This window comes from Colobus angolensis, unplaced genomic scaffold, assembly GCF_000951035.1.
Source record: "Colobus angolensis palliatus isolate OR3802 unplaced genomic scaffold, Cang.pa_1.0 Scaffold27, whole genome shotgun sequence".
Taxonomy (NCBI): domain Eukaryota; kingdom Metazoa; phylum Chordata; class Mammalia; order Primates; family Cercopithecidae; genus Colobus; species Colobus angolensis.
Genome location: NW_012115932.1, coordinates 7,058,853 through 7,077,337, shown reverse-complemented (window position 1 = coordinate 7,077,337; position 18,485 = coordinate 7,058,853).

The window sequence follows — 18,485 nt, the reverse complement described above, 5'->3', positions numbered from 1 at the left end:
TGGTAGCATGTGCCTGTAGTCCCAGCTACTCAGGAGGCTGAGGTGGGAAGATTGCTGGAGCCAGGAGTTTGAGGTTCTAGTGAGCTATAGTTATGGAACTACACTCCAGCCTGAGCAACAGAGTGAGATCTTGTCTCAAAAACAAGGAGCCGGGGGGGCCTGAATCGCGAAGAAATGCTTTTAATGTTGGTGAAAGTCTATTTTACATATGACATTACTTTGCATTTATGGTATTATATGAAATTATATATAGAGAATTGTTTCCTATTAATATGGATAAGAAAATAAGGTACTTTTTAATAGCTTGTTTCAAAGACTTCCTGCCTAAATTTCATTTCCCTGCTTTGTTTAGAGTTCTAGCTCTGATTCAGCCTGAAATTTCTAGTTAGGAAAAAAATGAGAAAAGCTACATTTGGTTCCATAGGTAGAAAACTATGGTTAGAACCATTAATGCATGTATGTTATTATATTTTACATGTGGAATTATAAATCAGCTAATGATAGTGGGCCCAATTATATTTCTAGTTGTCTCTGCTGCTGTTCCTTGTGACACAGGTATTTTAAAATGTAAAAGTGTTTTTAGTAACTCTGGAGATTAATACACAGAAACTGGTTAATGTTAAAAAAATCTGTTGAAATTTGCATTTGATCTTTAGTATTGCAGTGTGGTTGTGGGCACATATATAAAATGAGATATTCTCATTTAGGTTTATAGAAGTAGTATTGTAACCACTAAACACAGTTATTAGAAATCTTCTCATGATGCCTTCAGTAAAAACTAAAAATTGTATCCTAAATAATTGAAGAAATATTAATGATTCATGCAGGTTAGAACACTTGAAAGGCTCCAACTGTCCTTTACAAAACCATCTCTTCTGATTGTGCTTGCATTTCTTTCAAATTACCTGTGTTGGTTTTTCAAGGACATGCACCTTATGCAGATTTATCTATTTATTAATGACTCAGCAAGTAATGTACCAAAAAATGACAATCTTGCCTATTACATAATGACATTTGTCCCTTTCAGAGCAAAGGATTTTATATTTTCATTTGACCATACTGAAGGATAGGTTACCATATGATGGATAAAGTTGAGGTTCAAGTTCTAAAAGCTTTCAATATTTGGAAGTAAGCGATTTAATTTTGTACTGCCAAAAAGAATTCTTCTGCTTTTAGGGAGACTCTGTGTCTGCTAATTTGGAAAGAGATACAAATAATATAATACATCAGAAGCAGAAGAATGACTGATTCTCAACAAGTAACAAAAATAAAGTAATTGCAGGTCTTGGTTCAGCCATAATTTTGTGGCCAAATGTGAGAAGGTTTCATATAAACATCCTTACAATATATATGTACATAAATATAGATAGTAGTATTTACACATATAAATACCAGATAGTCTTAAATAGGGCAAAGATTTTTTTTTTTCACTTAGGGGTGCTATTGAATATTGGAAATATGGCATATATTCTCATATGAGAATATGCTATATATACTTCTAGTCTATGGAAAAATACACTTGCATTTTGCAACTGCTTGAGTAATTTTAGTATTTCTTTTTCATTTTTTGTTAGCTCATCAGAATGAGAAATGCAAACCTCAGTTGTTCTCAAGGGCTTAACAGCCAATCTTGTTCAACTTTTCCTATATTATTGATTTATTTTGGGCGTTAATCAAGTCTGACCCTGATCTAAGAACTTGATGCTTCAGCGTTCCATGGACTTTGGCCTGAAGTAAGAGAGTAAGCAGTTAATCACCTTTGGATGCCATCCAGATGTGCACCATTTAGTAGTAGTATCAGTTTTTCCAGGCTTTGAAAATATCATTTCAATGTCAAATTTATTATAACTTGGGGACTGTTAAGTCAAATTGTTTGGGAATGTTGATAAAGATATGTCATCATTGACTATATTGGGCTACAATTGATTGCCTCATCCTGTAGCTTGGACCAACTAAGAAGAAAATTATACATCATTGAGTTACGCTATTATTAATCATATGGCTAATATTAAAAATAGTAAGAGTAATATACTAAAGTGGAAGAAAGTTTTCGAACTTCAGACCCTCATTTATTATTAGGAGGCATTTGAACGCAAGATGGTTATGATTGATTACATATCTGAATATTAATTTTTTTGTGCTTTTCCTTTCCAACTAATTGAGTCAGAATACCTTTGTGAAACCACGTTTAGTACTTGGTTCCAACTAAAATCCTCTAATGAAGGCTATTAGTATAAAAACAAAATCATGATATATTTTTCTTTCTTTTTAAATAAAATGCAGATTTTTAGGATTTTTGAAGTCTGATAGAGTCTAGTACATTTGTTGCTACTACACATATGAGCCACTTGCATCTTTATCTACTTATCTTGATATCCCTTCTTTGACTATGGAAAAACTGTCTGTTTTCCTACCTGAGACTAACACTTCTTCTGGTACATTAGCTCCCATTTTCCTGTGATTTTTCAAGGATATTATGTAGACATTCTTCTCTCTCCTGTAAATCAATTTTTCCACTGTAATTTTTGATCAACACAATCACATGATGGAGAACTACCCATTAAATAAATGTCTTAGTTGTATTTCCTCCTCTCACTCCTATCCCATTCTTCAGGAACTCTATAACAAAACTTCTAGAAATATCTATCTCTATCAGCTGTGCCCAAGATCACTCTTCTCATTCACTCTTGGCCTTTCCCCCCTCAATCTGTCATAATTGTGCTTGTCAAGATCATCAGTGATTTTCCTTTTATTTAATGTAATATTCAGTCCCTAGTTCTTATTTCATTTGACCTTTCAGATCATTTAACACCAGTGTTCATGCCCTAATTTTCAACTTAGTTTTGTGGATACCAATTTTCTTGGTTCTTTTTGTACCTCATTGGGGTCTTTCTTTCAGTCTTTGCTAGTTTCTCCTTATCTCCCCAGCTTATTTATATTGCTTCAGGGCTAAATCTTTACACCGTTGACTTTTCTTTATCCAGACTGCCCTACTTTGTGAATCTTTCAGATCTCATGACTTTAATATCTTCTAAATATTAACAACTCCAAAATTTGTCCCACTCTTGACCTCTTTCCTCATCTCCAGACTCATATATTCAGATATCTACTTGTCATTCCACTTTGATGAACTGTAGACATATTAAACTTAATATTATAGATACTAAAGTGAACTCCAATTTTGCTCTTTCTTTTCCAACATTACTCTTCTAAGAGTCATTCTTACTTTAATAAATGGAAATTCTTTCCTTCCAGTTGCTCAGACAAGACAAAACAAAATACAAAAAAAATAAAAAAGCCCCAAAGTAAGCAAAACAAAAGAACAAAACAAAAAAACCATGCACTTATCCTTTATTCCTTTGTTTTTTCAAAATTCCACTTCTAAGCCTTCAGGAAATCCTATTGGCTCTATTGTCAGCATACACAGAGAATTGATCTCTTTCTTTTCCCTTTCATCATGACCATCATACTTCAGCCTGCCCGCATTACTGCTTTCATCATCCAACTCATCTTCCTGCTTCCACACTTCTTCTATGGTCTACACTCAACACAGCAGCCAGAATATGTTTTTTAAACATAAATGAGATCATGTCATTCTCAGATTCTTCAACTGGCTTCTCTTTTCATCCAGAATAAATACTAAAGACTTTTCAATAGCTTACTAGGTTTTCAAGATCAGCCCCTCCACTGCTTCTTTAACCTGATTCTCTACTCTTTTCCTTGTCACTCTGCTTCCCAGTCATACTGTTCTCCTTGCTGTCTCTTAAATATCCCAGTTAAGCTCTTGCTCCAGGGACTTCCTTGATTCTTCTTTCCGGAACACCCTTCTCCCAGATATCCCATGACTTACTACTTCCTTTCTGCAGGTCTTGTTCAACTGTTACCTTAGTGGAACCTTTTCTTGTTACTGGATATAAAATAATATCACTTGTCCTAAGTTGCTACTACTTTGATATATTTTTCTGTATAGTGTTTATCATTATTTGTTATACCATGCATTATTTAATAATTTGTTTATTGTCTATATTTTCCCGCATGGAAAATATATGAGTGTTAATGAACATGAATGAAATACCTGTGTAATGTTGACTGGTGCTTCTGAAACCTGAAGGATCGTCACAATCATCTAAGTGGCTTGGTGTGTTAGTCCGTTTGCATTGCTATAAAGCAGTGGTGTCCAACCTTTTGGCTTCTGTGGACCACACTGGAAGAAGAAAAATTGTCTTGGACCGCACATAAAATACACTAACACTAATGATAGCTGATGAGATAAAAAATTGCCAAAAACTCATGTTTTATGAAAGTTTATGAATTTGTGTTGGGCCACAGTCAAAGTCATCCTGGGCCGCATGTGGCCCATGGGCTGTGGGTTGGACATGCTTGCTATAAAGGAATACCTGAGACTGGATAATTTATAAATAAATGAGGTTTATTTTGGCTAATGCTTCTGCAGGCTGTACAGGTAGTGTGGTGCCAGCATCTGGGTCTGGTGAGGACCTCAGGAAGCTTCCAATCATGGTATAAGGCAAAGGGGGAACTGGTGTATCACATGGTGAGAGAGAGAGGAGGAGAAGCCAGGCTCCTTTAAACAACCAGGTCTCCAGTGAATTAAGAGAGTGAGAACTCACTTATTGCCATGGGGAGGGCACCAAGCCATTCATGAGGAATCTGTCCCCATGACCCAAAAACCACTCATCATCAGGCCCCACCTCTAACGCTGGGGATCACCTTTCAACATGAGGTTTGGAAGGCATAAACATCCAAACCATATTACTTAGTAAAAATGAAAATGTCCAGGTTTTATTGCTTAGTCACTGCAGCATCCAAATGGCCAGTAGGAAAGTGCTTGCTGCATAGTGGATGCTCAATGAATACTTGTTGAGTGAATGAAGAACTGAATGTGTGAATGAGATGCACTCCCCACTGTCCAGGGCAGAAAATGTGTGGTTTTATTTCTTTTCTTACTAACGCATTTCTTATTCTGTGCAACACTTAGTGCCAGGCACCAAAGCAAGTAGAAAAATATACTTTCTTTCAATTTTTTTTCTAAAGAGATTCCCATCACAGCAACAAAAATTAAGACTTTATCTATTTGCTACAATCCCACAGAACAATCTTCTCCAATATTTAGCCATTTGAGTTCCACCTCCACCCTTTTTACATACTATTTTTGTCTAAGTTACCATTATATAAAATAAATAGAATGAAAACATAAAAATAAAATCGGAAGAATTCCTGGTGTCTAATGGAACAAAGGATTCTTACAGGACTCTTTTACTTAGTTTCCTGTAGGTGACTTTACCCCCATTGCTTCTTAAAAATTACTTTGGGCCGGGTGCGGTGGCTCAAGTCTGTAATCCCAGCACTTTGGGAGGCCGAGATGGGTGGATCACGAGGTCAGGAGATTGAGACCATCCTGGTTAACACGGTGAAACCCCGTCTCTACTAAAAAATACAAAAAACTAGCCGGGCGAGGTGGCGGGCGCCTGTAGTCCCAGCCACTCAGGAGGCTGAGGCAGGAGAATGGCGTGAACCCGGGAGGCGGAGCTTGCAGTAAGCTGAGATCCGGCCACTACACTCCAGACTGGGCGACAGAGCGAGACTTCGTCTCAAAAAAAGAATTACTTTGAAATTGGATTCTAGGCAGTATTTTTAAATTAAGCATATCACATTTATCCATTTCATAAAATTCCCCAACTAAAATAATCTCTACACCTGTCATGGATGTGGGCTATTCTTTAAGTAATATTACCTCAGAAGATAGAAAATATACCAGAAAAATAGAAACATCATCACCACCAAGGCTTAGTTTCTGTCCTCTAGAAACTAAAAAATCCCTGGTTATGAGTTTAGAAAATGAGCCTGCAGACTAAGTATTAATGCAATGTAGATCAGTGCTTCCTAAATGTAGAGGACCACAACAATAGTCATCCAAGTATCTTGTTAAAAATGCAAATTTCCCGGTTTTTTTCTTTCAGAGACTGATTTAATAAGTCTGAAGTAGAGCCTGGGAAGCTGGATATTTTAAGTTCCTAAATGATTCTGATGGGCTGGGAGATGTTTGAACTAATGAGTTAATGAACTAGAGTAGGACTCTCTTCCCTTGGAATGAGGTTTTCAGGTGTTGAAAATGTCATTGAACTATGATTAATATATAGATCAGGTTTAGGTAGACAAACATAAGTTGGAGTGAGAAAGAACAAATTAATGGAGTAGCATAATTTGACATAATATAGTTATGGTGCTCTTAACTCTAACATAAGGTAAAACTAAAAGAAGCTGAAACCATGAGGATATTTATTATCCATTTAATAAAAAGTCTAGATGTGGGGACAGATTTTAGGATTAGCTAATTCAGCAGCTCAATGATGCCTTTGAAGGGTGATGCTTTCTATGTCCGTTAGTGAACGACCATTCTTGGTGATTTAACTTTTACTATTAGGACCACCCCATCATGGCTGCTACATGATTTCTAGAGCTCCAGGCATCATGTCCTCAAACAATTACACCCATGAGGTGTATATGAAACGAAGGTCGAGGACAGTTTCCTTACATATCTTTTAATTAGGAATGAAAACCATTCCCATAACCTCTTAGCAGAATTCCCCTCATATTCCATTGAGCAGGATAGTGTTATATGCCCAAATCTGAACCTCGGGGGTATCTGAGAAGGTGAGAATCTGATGTTTTCAACCTTTATAGTGTAAGGCAGTCTCTGCTAGCAAATGGGAAAACAGATAATGGCTGACGAGTAAGCACCCAAAACGCCAGAACAAAAATGGTGACTTCCTGGTATAAAAATAGGACAGTGCAGGTTTGTAATTTAAATTTGTGCACATGGCTCTCTCACCTTTCTTGCCAAGGCAAAGCTTTTCTCTACCATTCAGGAGTATGATAGAACATTTTTGTGAGTGAAAAAATGAAGGTAATGTGTTCTTGAGGAGTCATTGTTTTAGTAAGTATAACTGTCCGTATATAACTTTTACTAGCATTTTTCTTCCACAACTATTTGAAAGTGTTAGAGAGGTAGGGTTTTCTATAATGTATATAGGTTTTTTCCATAAAGTAGCCACTGAAAATACTTATTTTTAAGTAATTTTAACTTTAAATTTATTTTAGATTAGATTTATAGCAAAATTGTGAAGATATTAATAGTATAGAGAGTTCCCATATGCAATACAGAGACTTGGGTTACTTAGTAATTAATGCATCTTAAATAAATATCATCTATTTGTCACAATTTGTAAATCAGTATCAACAAATTATTAACTGAAATGCATAGTTTATTCAGATTTTATTTGTTTGTACCTAATGTCTTTTTTTTTCTCTTCCTGGATACCACATTTCTTGTCTCCTTTGGTCTGTTTGGCTATTAAAGTTTCTCAGACTTTCTTTATTTTTAATGTCCTTGACAGTTTTGAGGAGTTCTGGTCAGGTAATTTGTAAAATGTTCCTCAGCTGGAATTTATTGGTATTTTTCTCATGATTAGACTGCAGTGATGTGTTCCTGGAGGAACCACAGAGGTAAAATGTGATTCTCACCACACTATATCCAGGGAACGTACTAACAGCATGAGCTCTCACTGTCGATACTCACCTAATTACCTGGCAGAGATAGTGTTTGTTTGGTTTCTCCTTTGTAGATTTACTCTTTTTTTCTCCTTTTTATACTCTACTCTTTGGAAAAAAAAAAACCACTCTGAGCAGCCCACACTTAAAGACTAGGGAGTTAGTTATGCTCCATCTCCTTGAGGGGTCAGTGTCTACATTCACTCTTCTGTTGAATTCAGAATTCTGAACAGATTTGTCTATTCTCTGCCATTATTCACTCATTTGTTAATATCAGTATGGATTGATGAATGTTTACTTTATACTTTTGGTGGAAGAATAAATCCCTATTGTTTTAAGCCTCCGAGTTTGTGGTAATTTGTTGCAGGGACCCTAGAAAATAATAATGTTTAAGTTTATAGCTTCAGCATTTTCTATCTGGCTAAACGGATTCTGGCTTTGTCTCTTTGAATGAGTCTTTCTCTTCAGATTTTGGGATGGCAGTTCACTCTGCAAACTCCATTCTCTAAAGAGTCCAAGAAAAGTCATTGATTTTCAGTTTGTCCTTATATCCAGCTTTTTTTCGTAAGGATAGATATAATGACTTCCAAACTTTAACATGGTAGAACCAAACGTGAAGTTCTATGCTGTCATTTTTAGATCTATTTATTCCTCATTTGGGATATCTTTCCGCTCTATGACAAATGTTCAATGGAAGATGTGAGGTTTTTTTTTTTACCTCTATCATGAATACTCTCCTACTCCTTCAACTTCTGGCAATATCATACTTAGACTTCGAGTCCTAGATCAGAACGTCAGCTACACGACACTTCAGGTTTCTCTTCTCTGCCTAAGTACAACTAATCTTTCTCTCCACTATCTTTGTTCACAAAACACTTTAAAAGTTCATTGATTATAGTGCTTGACAAATGATACTATAGATATTTCCTCACTCAAAAATAAGTGTTCTTAGCATATTTTACATACGTGATGCTCTTATTGCTATTATGGTTTAATAATTATTTTTTAATTGGTTTTTTATATTTGTTTCTCTCTTTAGAATACTTTCCTAGGTGAAAGATGTGTTCTTATTGTTCAACACTGTAACTCTGTTCATTTATTGAACAAATATTTTTGAGTGTTTACTAAATGTTAGGCATTAATCTAGGAACTGGGGATATAAGCAACAAGAAAAATGTGTTCCCAGCCCTCTTGCAGTTTACTGGTAAAAGCAATACACACAAACACACACACACACAAAACTATGTAAATAGAAGCAGTGTGAAAGAAATAAATGAGATCTTGAGAATTAGGACTAACTGTATGTGTTAGGGGTTAGTCCCATAGACTTCTCTTTGGAGGTGACATTTAAGCTGAGATCCAAAGGATGAGAAAGAATGAGACAACAGAAGATAGTAGAATTGTGATTCAGCTTTCAGACTGATAAATCATATGGATGACACTAAGGTAGAAAGGAGCTTGAATTATTTCACACTGTGACTCCTGAGAGAAGGACCATACCACACAACTTTGTATTCATTACGTACACAGAGCAGCACATCCTTTTTGTTTTTGTTTTGTTTTTTTAAAGATAGGGTCTACCTCTGTCACCTAGACTAGGCTGAAGTGCTGTGTCACTATCATGGCTCATGGATCATACTCCTGGACTCAAGTGATCCTCCTGCCTTAACCTCCTGAGTAGCGGTGACTATAGGCATGCACCTCCACACCCAGCTGATTTAAAAAATTTTCCTTTTGTAGGTACAGGGTCTCACTATGTTGACCAGGCTGGTTTTGAACTCCTGGTCTCAAGGGATCCTCTCAGCCTCAAGGGATCCTCCTCCCTCAAGGGAGCCTCCCACCTCAGCATCCCAAAGTGCTGTGATTACAGACATGAGCCACTGCGCTTGGCCAAAGTAGAGGGATCTTTGAGTAGATTGACATTTAGTAATTGTCTGGTAGCTGTCAAACACCATACTGGACTCAAATGATATTTCATTTAATTCCACAATAGCCTTGAAATGTATTATCACTTTTATGTAGAAGAGGAAATGGAGCCCCTGAAAAACCAGATTTCTTATCCAAGGCCATGGAATGAATAAGTGGGAGAGGTGAGGAGAAATTAACAGACAGGGATATATGCTGAATTTTTACCCTATTCACGATACCACGTTGCCTCCGAACAATAAATTACTGTTGTTGAATAAATGAATAAATTAAGACTGAAAAGCCTTGTAAATATGGACATATAAAACTCCATTATACTATAGTGGATTTAGTCTTTTATCATAAATATCTTTGGGTGATTTAAGTTATCTAATTTTGTAACTAAATTGTTCTAACTTGATTTTGCAATACTCTGCTCATTTCTATGACAACCATTTATAGTGAACCACTGCTTACCATGCCTGGGATTGTCAGAAGCTCAGGTTTTCAACCTGGATGTTTATGTCTTAGAAGCAGGGGAGAAAACATAAACCTGTGGACAACCATTAAGCAGCAGATTTTATACCCTAACCCAGTATAGAAATATATCGCTTTCAGATGAACAAAACAAAATGCATTTTAATTTAGAAAATGTTTGATGGCATTTTATCCTCAACAGGTTCTAAATTGTAAGACCCTTTTCACCTGCAGTCTCTGCAACTGATAGCCTTCTGTTCACCAGCATGGAAAAATATATCCCCTATTAAGTGATGGCAGAAAGCATCTGTTTCTGTCATTTTGACTGTACATCAACTTCTCACATATGCAAATGATGTAAGCTTTTACAAAAAGAGAACCTTGGTATAATTGACTTTGTATTAAGGGGTGTGAAATGTTTCATTTTTTGTTTTGAGACACAGCCTTGCTCTGTTCCGCAGGTTGCAGCGCAGTGGTGCCGTCTCCGCTTACTGCAACCTCTGCTTCCTGGGTTCAAGTGATCCTCCTACTTCACTCTCCCAAGTAGCTAGGACTACAGGCGTGCACCACTGGGGTGTGAAATGTTGTTCCAGACTTTGCTTTAACCCGTGGGTAAAATTTGAGTGCAATTCATGACCAAAGACTTGGGAAATCTGATCGCTTCAGGGAATGCCAAAGCTAGGTTAAAAATATGGAAAAATATAGAGGCACTTTTTTTTTTAATGTAAAATGGGGAAAATAGTTAACTTATTTTATAGAACCCTGGGCTAGGATCAGAAAATAAGTTTCCAAGCTGTAGTTTATTCTGACCAGTTATGTGAACTTGAAGAGGCTGTTTTTTTTATTCCTTATACAGTCCTAGAATCTGAGACACAAGGGCTTCACCGTCTAGGCCAGGGCATTCCAAAGTTAGAAAAGTCTACTACTCATGATATGTACGGTGATTTTAAGCAGTAATATGGCATGGCATTCAATACTTTTGAATCTTACAAGTTGAAACATTTCCCTCTTGTTTACTCAGATTTTCTTAGGAGGAGGAAGCCTGAATTTGGGCTAGTGTGTCCTTGGGACTTCTCCAATACCTTGTAATCTTCTTTTTAATAAAGTGAGGCTTAAGCTCAGAGTCTTTGACCAAAAAAATAGCTAACTGACAGCAGTAATACTATTTTGTTTTCAATATATCAATTTTTAGATTACCTTCTATTTGTGGCTAATGCTACTGTTAATTAGTTACTTTCAAGTTTTTTTTCATTTTAAATATGACCATTTAGTAACAAAAGCATTCAATTTAAATGTTAGTAAACAATAGTAAAGATGGTACAAAAATATAACAATTATTCATTCAATCAGCAAACATTAAATATCTTCTAATGCCAGTCTCTGTTCTAAACATTGGGGGAATATAGCAAAAAATAAACTAGATATGATTCTTTTTCAGAAGCTTATTATTATTTTTTTTTTTGAGATGGAGTCTTGCTCTGTGCAATGGCGTGATCTTGGCTCACTGCAACCTCTGCCTCCTGGGTTCAAGTGATCCTCCTGTCTCAGCCTCCTGAGTAGCTGGGATTACAGGCACGTGCCACCACACCCAGCTAATTTTTGTATTTTTAGTAAAGATAGGGTTTTGGCATGTTGACCAGGCTGGTCTCGAACTCCTGACTTCAGGTGATCCACCTGCCTTAGCCTCCAAAAGTGCTTCGATTACAGGAATGAACCACCATGCCCGACCAGGAAACTTAAAATTTTGAGGAAAAAGAACATAACAAAACAAATTGAGTAAATATAAAATATTTTACCTTGTGATAAATTATATGAAAATAAGGCAGGGTAAGGGATGCAGAGAGAAGCATGTCTGTGTGTGTTTATGTGTGTATTATTTTAGTTAGGATAGTCAGGAAATAGTTTTTTTTTTTAAGAGGAATGGAATAAATAGAAGGATAATCTAGGCAAAGATCTTGGGGAAAGTGATTGTAGCCAAAAGGAGTAGCAACTCTTAATGCCAGAAGCAGGATAAACTTGGTATACCAGAGAAACAGCAAGAAAGCCATGTGGCTAGACTTGAGTGAGAAAGGCAGATAATGTAGAAAGATGAGGTCAAGGAAGAGGAAAGGTGAGAGCATGCAGGGCCTCACTGGCCATGGTAGGGAGTTTGTATGGTATTCTGAGTGTAATGGAAAGTCTCTGGAGATGTTTTAGTTGGAGTATGCCACAACCCACTTTATTAAAGAAAACATCTTCATGACAGTGCTAAAGAAGACTTCTATAAGGGGGGTTTTGCACTAAGGGAGATGAAGTGAGTTCAACTCCAAATACAATGACAAGTGATGATTATAGCAGGGTGGGGGTCAATAGATGGCAAATTACTAAGAAGAAGCATTAGGAGTAAGGAGGACTCTGGCTAAATGGACTTGGCAGGATTCTTACTGAACTCAGACCAGAGTGGTAAGATGTCAAGAGAGATCAGATACCAAAGGTGGGGGATGAAGAATTTGATCAGATATCAGTGGTGGGGGATTCCTGATAAACTGACCTAGCAGGATTCTTGGTTAAAATTGGACTAAATGGGCCAAGGATAGAGCCCAGAGTTGAGGCCTAGGTGAAAAGAGGGCTCAGAGGATCTTGACTCACGTTTGGTCAAGGAGAGGGTCTTTGTCTGCTTTATAATTTAGAAATACTACTTTGGAAGTTTTATGGGGAACTTAATGCAGGGGGACACCAGTTAAAATGATGAGATGAACAGATAGTGATTGTAGCGTTCTAGGCAAGTGATGATGGTGGCTCTGACTCATGGCCACTAAGTACAGTTACGTAGGTCGAGAATCAAGTAAGGACTGAAGTATATCTAGAGCTCTGTTCTTCAAGTGCCCTGACACAGGTTATATTCTACTGAAGAAAGGAGAGTCTTTTTTATTTTATTTTATTCTGGGATACACGTGCAGGATGTGCAGGTTTGTTATATAGGTAAACGTGTGCCATGGTAGTTTGCTGCACAGATCAACCCATCACCTAGGTATTAAGCCTAGCATGCATTAGCTATTTTCCCTGATGCTCTCTCTCCCCTTGCCCCACCCGACAGGCCCCAGGGTGTGTTGCTTCCTTCCCTGTGTCCATGTGTTCTCATTGTTCAACTCCTACTTATAAGAGAGAACATGCAGTGTTTGGTTTTCTGTTCCTCCATTAGTTTGCTGAAGATGATGGCTTCCAGCTCCATCCATGTCCCTATGAAGGAAATGATCTCATTCCTTTTTATGGCTGCATAGTATTCCATGGTGTATGTGTACCACATTTTCTTTATCTAATCTATCATTGATGGGCATTACAAAAAAATCTTTGCAAAGTCATCTGCTGCTAAGCCATGTGCCCACAGAAGGACAACATTTTTCTAAATCTCTTCGGTGTCCCACTTTCTCATTCAACTATATGCCTACCCCAAATGGGCACCTTTAAACTCTTTGCACCATGACAATTTTAAACTAGTAGCATCCTTGCTTCTACTGGGGCTGTGCTGATGGAATTGGTGAGAAAAGAAATGGATTCCTGATACATTTCAAAAGTTTAACCATAAGATTTGCTAATGGATTGGATGGATGGGTTGAAGAAAAGAGAAACATCAAGAATTTTTCCAATACTTTTGGCTTGAACTACTGGGTGATGGGTAGTGCCATTTACAGATTTGAGGAAGCCCAAGGAAAGAATAAATGTTTTGGACTTTAAAGGGGGCAGGGTTTTATTGAAGAGTTTCAATTTGGACATATTAAATATGAGATGCCTATTAGATATCTCACTGGTGATGTTTAATAAAAAGTAGTATATATGAATTTGGAGCTTAAAATGTTACAAATGGATATATGTTTAAGAGTAAATGTATAGATGATATTTAAAGTCAAATGGGTGACTAGTGAAGAAGTGTAGATTGAAGAGAGAAATAGGCTGAAGATTGAGTTCTGGAACATTTCAACTTTTAGAGATCAGGAAGAGAAGAAATTGGCAAAGAATACTGAAAAGAAGTGGCCAGTGAGGTAGGAGAAAATCTTAGGATAGTGTGGTATCCTAGAAGCCCAGTTAATAATGCGCCTCAAGATGGATATAGTGATCAACTATCGTAAATACTGCCATCAGGTTCAGGAAAATGAGAACTGAGAACTGATCATCGGATTTGGCAACATGGAGATAATTTATTACCTTGACAGATATAGCTTACTGGCATGTAAGAAACAAAAAGCCTAATTAGAAGGGATTAAAGAGAAACATAGAAGGGAAGAAATGGGATCCAGAAAAAAACAGAAAAAAATTTTTGAGCCATAAAGGGGACTGAAAAAGAAGAGTGGCAGGTAAAAGGTAATGTTGGATTGAGGAGATTCAGTAGTCAATTATGCCCATCATCATATACATAAGTAGTAACAGTATTCCCATCAGTGAATCACAAAGATGTGATATGAATAATTGAGTTTTGAGAAACTTTTTCCTATTCTAATATTCTTCTGTCTGTAGATAGAGATCTTAAAATCCAGGAGGTTAATTGGGTGGTCCACATTCTGCAACTTGCTAGTAGGCTAAACTTTCTGATTCCTACCGCAGAATTACCCTCGCCATCTATGTTGTTTGCGTGCATCTAATCTCTGGACTAGGGTACTTGGGAAAGAACAGAGAATTTATTATTATCTATGTTCATCTTGTCTTTAAGAGCTCAAAGATGAGACAATTTTCAGAGAACAATGGATATACATTATCAAAGTGTTGAATAGCTGCATTTGTGAAATAGACACTCAGTTTTGTGGGCATGTAGGGAGAGAATAGTGATGACTGAATCATCGGTGGAAAGAATTTTGGGTAAAAAAAACATAAATGGCAGATATTCAAGAATGATGCTGATGTCTTTATAAGACAATAAAGTGGGTAAACTGATTAGTGCCAAGGGCAAGAAATGGGTAGCAGTTGAATGAGATTGGTAGATAGGGTGATTCTAGGTTGTTATTAAAGGACTCTGGGTTCTTGGCAGAAGTTTCAGCCTATTGTAATAAGAAATGGAGAGCTACTGAAGATTTCTGAGGTGGGGAGTTGGATGACAAGAAACTAATTTTATTTGTGGAAAGAGATGGAAGAATTCCTGAAAATCTGAAGGTGAAGTCACAGTTGGCTACTAAGGTGACAGCAACAGGAATTCGTGAAGGAAGGGAAGCTCATAGGAGATGTTCTGTTTAATTTGGCTTATGGGCCAAATATACAAGAAATTTTCAAGAGACATTTGAAATCAAGTGTGGAGCTTGAGTAAGTGGGAGGAATTAAAGATAGAATTTTATGAGGCCATTTCATGAAGTTGAGTGTTGAGTCTACAATGCTGTAGTACAAGGTTCTCTTGGAGGATAAAAGAAGATACAGGAACTCAAGACAGTGATTGAAAATATTCATACTCTAATTCTTTGAGTTTCCATTTCTGCTACTGTGAACTGTGTGGTTAGTATTACCCACCCCACCTACCATACTCACAGTGGTTGAGAGGCTCTCATGGAATGAGTGATGTGAGCATTCTTTGGAAAAATGTGGTGTTGTAGCAGGACAAGCTGCAGACAAAACCCCTCAGACACCGAGTTAAAGAAGGAAGGGCTTTATTTGACCAGGAGCTTAGGCAAGACTCAAGTCTCCAACAACCGAGCTCCCCAAGTGAGCAATTCCTGTTCCTTTTAAGGGCTCACAACTCTAAGGGGGTCCACGTGAGAGGGTCGTGATTGATTGAGCAGGCAGGATGTATGTGATTGGGGGCTGCATGCACTAGTAATTAGAACGGAACAGAGCAGGACGGGGATTTTCACAGTGCTTTTCTATACAATGTCTGTAATCTATAGATAACATAACTGATTAGGTCAGGGGTCGATGTTTAACTACCAGGCCCAGGCTGTGGCGTTGGGCTGTGTGCATGTGCATTTCATTTCTGCCTTTTAGTTTTTACTTCTTCTTTCTTTGGAGGCAGAAATTGGGCATAAGACAATATGAGGGGTGGTCCTCTCCCTTAGTGTTATTTCAGATGCAGTGTGAAATTGCAATGACAAATGATAGAAATGTGATCAAATAGGGTGACATTACAAATTACTTTTTAAAAATAATGAGGTTTAGAGAAGGTAAAATTGTGTATCAGTAAGAGTGGCTTTCATATATTTCAACGAGACTGGCTCTTGGATACTCCTGCACATAGGAGTTCCAACATGTAGTTCCAAACTTGAGTTGGAAAATGTAAAAACAACTGTTAAAGAACATTTTTTTTTTTTTTTCTGATTCAAATGGAGAGAAAGCAAGTTGTGTAACTGTTACTTAAAAGAAGCAGCTGGTAGCATATGTCAAGACAATTTGCAGCTATTATCACCTCTTAAAGATACTGAGAAAATTGAATTGCTGACTAATGTGACTGGGGGTGAAGGTCACCTTTCAGGAACCCAGTGGCTGCAGTATCATCTTACTTTAAGATTCCATCTTACAATGTTGCATTTGAAAAAAAGCTTTCGTCTTACAACTTATGTTTTATTTTAAGATACATCAAATTTGACTGTGTAAATATATATGTATATGCATATATTTACATAGTATGTATTTATAAAATAGAAGAAAAATACATCCTCCTCAGCCCATACTGTTTCCCTTTTGGCTACAGAAACCAATTGTGGGGAAGTGGGGGGATCAACAGGAATTTAGATGAAGATAAAAGGAAAAGTAAACTAACAGAAAGATCATTTCGAAGCTTTTTTAAAGTCATTTTTTGTACCTTAGAATGGTGATACGAGGCAGATATCTTTGTTGCTTGTACATGTACCATTATCTGCTGGTGTCTTATGCAAAGAAAGCCTGACTTGATGTGAATAAGTGCATATAGGGGAACTGAAACTGCTCTGCATTAAAATGTAAAATGCTACCTGCCCTGTGGGCAGGGGACATTTGCAGATTACTTTACATTTGGGAGAATATTGTCTTTCTTTGGGAGTGTGTTTTCATATATGTGTATGTATGCATTGTGTTCTGATAGTTGAAAGCATGAAGCAGCATATCTTCATCGGTGGTGACCCTTCAAAATACATTGTGCTTGGCAAGTCCTAGTGACACAATAAACGCTGTGTATTTGGAGAACTGAGTAATGAAGGGATCAAATACATTTAAATCCATCAAGATATACTAGATTTGGAGTGTCAAAAGTTTCTCCCACCGTGCAGTGTTTTGCTGAAGCCTTCTGTGGCCTTTTTGCAGAATGAATAATCAGATCAGAGAATGTACTCGAATGCTTAATTGTGTATCACCGTGATACACACTAACCCAAAGTGACCATTGATGACATTCTACTTCTGTGCTTTGCCCTTCACCTTGAAGTTCTTTCTCCTTTCTCTTTATCCTTATTGCAAACTCATCACCTTCTTTTCTGTTCCTAGATCAGAATAAATGTTTCTTCATTACTCTCCAGGCAGGTGTTAGGTTATCTGACTTTAGTCAGCCTCTCTCCACTCTGTAATTTAGCACCCATCTTCAATGTTTCTTGAATTTTATCTAGGCCAGGTAAGCCCCTGAGGCACCTTCGGAAACAAGTTGGAGGTGCTCTAAGCTCCTCACTCAGATTCAGTTTAGTTTGCTGATTATTGGTCCTGGGGTTGAGTCAGGATTCCAGAGAAGAAAAATGCTAACTCTTTTAGGACTCACAAGTCTACTGCAGCCTATGAAATATCCATGAACATAATTTTAAAAGTAGTTCAGTGCATTCTCCCACACTGGAAAAGTACATTTTCAAAGGGAAATAAAAGTTAAGGCTGTTTCTTACTGCAATCAGAGCCCTATTATCAAGGTGAAGCCAATTTTAAAATATACAGAGTTTTAGATATAGTAAACCCTAGAAAACTTTTATTTTAAACCTTTCCGTTCCTCACCTTTCTGGCTTTGAAGATAACCTTCAGAATATAAATTGATGCAGTAAGGGCTGAAGCCCAGAACCAAGAGTTCTGATGCAATATCTCAAAGAATGTTGCAGCCTCTCTCTGCTATACAGATTACTAAGAACATTGTCAGAACTTAAAATGGAATAGCAGTCAGGTTTTGTTAGACATTAACTCAGTACTTGCCTTGAGAGTTTAAACTCGGCTACCGTTTAAGAACTCTGCATAGCCTGTTTTACCACGAACACCTGCCTCACTGATTCTTGCATTTGATGGAAGGTTTCAGAGAGTATATGTCTTACACACTTCAAATGTATAAAGCAGAATAAAGAGCTGCATAGTTCTGCTTCCTAGAAGAAATAATTGGCTTGTAGCTATTTTTAGCTTTAATTCCATTTACAGGAATTATTTAATACATAATATGTACCAAGATTAAATATGAAAATATAAAGCAAAATCATCATCTTCAAGGAGTTCACTATCTGATGAGGATGGTTAGGACAGTTATGTAAAGATCATGACCATATGTATTATAAAAGCAATATATATCAGTTCAGAGGTAGAAATGGCCCTGTCATTATTACTATTATTATTTATTTTACATAATGATTATTTCTCTTTTTTTTTAAT